The following is a 5,790-nucleotide window of genomic DNA, read 5'->3' on the forward strand; positions in this document are numbered from 1 at the left end:
GAATTTCAATTTTTTACCACGTAGTTTTTAAAATATCAAGACTTGAAAATCGTCTTTTTCAATTGCATATTCACAAAAAGACGATTTTCAAGTCTTGATATTTTCAAAACTACGTGGTAGAAAATTGAAATACTTTCAAATATATGCCATATAAATAAAGTTTAACCCATTAACTAGCAAAAAATATGCATTTCACTAAATTAAGTTCAAATGCATTTCGTGAAACTACCCCTTTCATTTTAATGCTCCTTTTAAACTTATTATCATTGCTGCGCTGCTTTTGGACATAATTATCCTAGTTTTATTGTATAACACTTGCTTAGTTTTTTTTATAACTGTAGTAAAAGGCTGTGGAAAAAATAATAGTTACCACATAAAAATCCTTTATTTTAAGGAAAAACTCTAAATTTACAAATATTAAATGTTTTTTTTGTCTAGTTCTGAAGATAGGTACTTATTGTATATAATTGATTTTGAACTACCTAATAGGCTAATTTACATTCTTAATCAAAGATTTTTGTTTATAAAATGAAAATTGATATTGTAAAAAACTATGTAATTGCTGATTGAATGTGGAATTAATTCCTAGTCATAAGAAGTAATCTCTATTTCGGAATTTATTGTCAAAATGACTTCTTTTTCAGGGAGGGAGGGGATACTGGACTATAGATTTCAGTTGTACCCTATGTTTTATAATAATGTAATCTTATTAGTTGACTCATAAAGTCTGGTTACTCTGATTGGATTTTAAATGGTTTGTCCAAATCTAGTATTGTCAAAACTTTTCAACCATTAATTATAATCTACAGAAGGGATAATTTTGTTTATCATCAAATTACCGTTAATTGTCTTATCCATTTGGATCCCTGGATTTTATTAAATTAGTTTATATTAAACATAATAGTCTTATATTGTATATATTCTTATTAACCTATTGTATTAATCTTTTTATGTATCTATTGTTTTTTTTATTTTGTATATTGATTTTGATTGATACATTTTTTTTCACTGCCAGATCAAAACTAAATACTGAGAAAAAATTAAAAATAAAAATAAAATAATCGCTTAGGTAGTAAAGGGTTAAGGTTGAAATAGAAATTTCTGAACAGTTGTATGTAGTACAGTTATTCTGGTTTCAACAATCAGTGGGTGAAGATATCAATAGCTACCCCCCCTTTTATTCCCACCCATTTTTGATTTTTGGTGAAAAATAAAATTAGATTTTTTGTCGTTTCTATCATTGTCATTAAAATGGAGAAAATTGTTAATCTAAAAGGTAAAAACTAAGATTTTTTTAACAAGTTTAACTAAGATATAAAGATTAAATGTTTAAATTAATCATTTTTAAATTTTATAGACTTAAGGCTCTAATATTAAGTATTTTAATATTTTTGGTTTTTCTGAAAAACATTAAGAATAAAAATGATCTTAGATGGAATTCTAATAATGGTATTTTTGTATGATTATGACATTGCTGCTTATTAAAATAGATACAACAATTTTTGTTGTAGGATTTTTCGTTTGAATCTACCTGGAGACTGATGCCTGTTGGCGAGACAGTCTCAGGTGAGAAAGATATTTATTATTGTAAAATGGTTTTTTATTGATGGAAGATTTAAGAAATTCAGATAAGTATCTTGTGCATGTTGAAATTTATACTTTATAAGATACGAAAGTAAAAATTAGACATATTTATTTAAAATTTACAACACCTAGTTATTACGATCTAATTAAGAAAGCTGTGAAATTTTTGTTATTCATACAGGGATAGGACAACTAAAAATGAAAATTCGAAATGGTTTTAATTTTTCTTATAAAGATTAAAAAGATGGTTAAATTCAGTTTATACCATTAACAAAATTAATTTGGAAAAAATCATGAAACTTATGTGTTTTTTAGCTGTCATTGGGGGGCAACGCATCGTAAAATTAACAACCCCTCCATTTGCCCTCTAAATATAATTTTAGCATTATTTCGCTTGTTGGTTATTTTATACTCCTGGGTTAAAATTAGTAAAAGGTTATTTAATGAAAGTTTAAATACAAAGATAGGACACTGGAAATTAAAAGTCTAAAACTTCATAGAGTACATAACACTTAAATTTTAGGAACCAATTATGCTAATAAAATAATTTTAATTTTATGAAAATTATTTATTGTAAAGAATAGATAGTTTTTTATTTGGGTATTGTTGATTTTTTCTGGTTATTTATTCATATAATGAGGAAATAACTAATTCTCATTTTAATATTGAGTATTATGAGCATGAGCAATAACTCAAAGCTGAAATCAACATTATATTTTTAAATTTGATTAAATTAATTGAAAATTGTTCTATAATATAACTTATTTGTTTTATTTGGTTCTTATAGATTGTACAAACTTGTTTTATTGTTATATGTATGTATACCTATTTAATTGATTGTAACATATGTTTACAACTTTTTTTGTTGAATTGATATTGAGAATATGTTAATTGTGTGATATATACATATTATTGTACGTACCTATTATTATTTTATTAAATGATCAATTGAAATTGAAAATAAAAATTACATATTTGTTAAAAATTTGTTTTTTAACACATTATTGCTCAAAGTATCACTTATGTTTGATAGTTCCAACTGTAAATATAATTCATTGTTACGAAAATGACATTGCAACTGTAGAAAACATTGTAAGTTTTGACGCCCTTTAGGTTATGACTTGAAACCATCATCTCAATAGAAATAAAAGATTCTAATGTCTTTAATTTATGTCCTCTCGTATAAGTTTCAGTGTTAAATGCCTTTCTTAAGTCTAGAATACATTCTTATACTAAAGTAACAGGATGTTTGTCTGTACCGAAGGATCTCGCTAACCGCTGAACCGATCGGGTTCTTCTTAACAGGGTATATTCTCATAGGTCCCGAGAAGGTTTTTAACTATTTTGGAGAGGGTACCACCACCCTCCCAAGAGAAATCACAAAAAATCGAAATTGTTTTACGTTTCTTGACTTTAGAAAGTGAGTTCAACGCAAACATAAACGTCAAACGCAACATAGACATATTTTAAATATAAAAAGAAAACATTTAAGTGCCACTAGAGGCCTCTAGGGGCGTAGCCGCTAGTTTATTATAAAAAGATATGAGACGAGATAGTCCCTAGGTTTGCTTTAATTGTAGTGTACTATGACTTTACCCCTGTGATTTAATTCGAAGGTAGGAGGCAGAAAAAACCTCAATTAAGCTTTTTTTATTAGAAATAGTCATAAATTATCGTAAAATATCTGTACAGTGGTTAGCCTTGGACAGGACAAGATACACCACGAGTTCTTATGAATCTATGAACTAAACCTTGCTTAATGCTGTCCATTGTTTTTTTTTATTGTCAAACGTCCTTTACACAACCAACCCTTTGATCACACGACCTTTATCTCAGTTCTTACTGTACATGGAAATGATTTGGGCCTAGGCATTCTCCCTTCTCTTAATTGTTTATGTCACGAACCTTATGACGCGGTGTCGGGCCGAGATTCGAACCTTTCACCTTCCCGACAACGAGTGGATGCGCTTAGTGTTATGCCACAGTCGCGGGTTTCAGTGGTTAGCCATCTAACAAAATAATTCTGCGGCCTAGCATCAAGAAGCTTTGGATTTATAAAATAGCCTAAAGCGACCTGGGACTCATGAGAAGCTTTCCCTATATGGTTTAGTTGTTAGCTAGATCTTAATGGACAGACCTTACTACTTTTTACGACATGATAATCTTCCTTAAATTTAAAAAGAAAATTTACTATGAAAGAAAACTTAATTGTAAGTTCTTTATTTTTTACAAAGCACAAAATAATACAGTATTCAAAGAGTTAACATATATTTATTATCTATAATACAAACAAGAATGATATCTGTCCGTCTGTCTGAAGCTTAAGATCTCGGTATCCACTAAACCGATTGGATTCTACTCTTTAGGGTATATACCTATTGGTCCTGTGGTAAAAAAGTTGTAAAAAAGTAAAAATAAATTTTAATTTACATTTTTAATAGGTATTTAATCTAATTTCTATAACGCTTACAAGGAAAGCTGTGCATATCACAATTATTTATTATGTTTCGTTTTACACACATAGTCAAATAGGAAATTTGGACCACACAATTTTGTTTCCTCAAAAATGAACTAAAAGATAAATCACGACCAATGCATTTATCATTTCTGATAAAGTTAGTTCCATTAAATAATTTCAATATTTTGACATCAAATTTACAATCTCCATAATAAGCTACAGAATGACTTGTGTTTAAGCAACAAAAAGAATTTTCTAAATCATTTTCAAAGACTAAAGTTTTGGGTTTAAGTTCAGTTTTATTTTGAATAATTTTAAAATCATTAGACAGTGTTTTGCATTTCAATGAATATTTAAATATTTTGTTCTCATTTTCAAATTTTAAGCATGCATGTTTATATATATTATTTTGGTTATTTAAATATAATTTATTACATACTTTATCAGATGATTCATCTTCACTTATTTGAATTCCTAAGTCAGAATCACAATCAATAAAATTTGAAAAAATGTCCAAATCAGGAAAACTTTTGGATAAAATTATTCTTGTTCCTTTTATTGTAACAGCTTGTAATTCTTGAAAAGAAAAATTGGATTGAAACAAAATAGCATTGAGCTGTAAATTACTTTGTGGTGAGCTGGATCTTAAATTTCTTGATTTATTTTTTAAAATTATAGCAAGCTTAGAATTATCTATATTACATTCAGTATCATGTTCACAAAATACTAAACTTTTTCTATTATTACCAAAATTATTTGGATTCCATTGAATATTTTCACTGTCAAAAGATATAAAGTTGTCTTTGATACTTTTATCACTTACAATTTCTCCAGAAAAAGTTTTAATATTATAAATTTCATTGTTTTGATGAATAACATTTATATATAATTGATTTGATTTTGTTGATGAATATGATAAATACATTGATACAGGAATAATACAAATGAAAATAATTGCAAGAATTTTATTACATTTAAAGCTATTTAGTAATTCTGGCAATGAAATTTTAAGCTCTGAGCCTAAAGAAAAAACCCCATAAATAAAGATTAGCAAAGATAGAATATTAAAATTATAATTGTTAAGAATATTAGGTTCATAATTGAAATTTTGATTAACATTAACTAGGTAAGAAATAATGAGCAGAACAAATAAGTTAACACAATTTAGAATAATAACACTAAATGAGTTATTTAAACAAACAAAATTTAGCATAAATGGATATTTAAATCCCAAGGTATTAAATGATCGAGCGTTAGCTCATCATTTAATACCGAGGGATTTAAATATCCATTTATGCTAAATTTTGTTTGCTTAAATAACATTCTATTGCAACAAAAAGGTGATGTTAGCAAATAATTTCTTGAATAAAATCATAAAACGTTTTTTCATTTAATTTTCATTTTTTTCACTGTTGTGTTTTTATTTGACATTAAAAATAAAAATCATAAAAAATCTTCCAAATCAAAGAGAAAAATCTTTGAATTATTGGTCAATTTAAGTTCAAAGATTTTTTTATTGTAAAAAGTTAACTTTTTAAAAATATTTTAGAAAAAAAATCTTCTAACAAAAAAAAATTATCATAATCCAAGATGGCGTCAATACATGAAAATAATATTTTCAAAACAAAAAATTAAAACTTGAATATCTTTTTTCACAGATTGAATTTCAAAAATCGGTCTGACAGTTATTCCACAAAGTCAGTATGATCTATCGAATGAAAAAGGTTTGAAACTGATAGAACATTTCT

Source organism: Acartia tonsa, chromosome 6 (assembly GCF_053477335.1).
Source record: "Acartia tonsa isolate MP-2025a chromosome 6, ASM5347733v1, whole genome shotgun sequence".
Taxonomy (NCBI): domain Eukaryota; kingdom Metazoa; phylum Arthropoda; class Copepoda; order Calanoida; family Acartiidae; genus Acartia; species Acartia tonsa.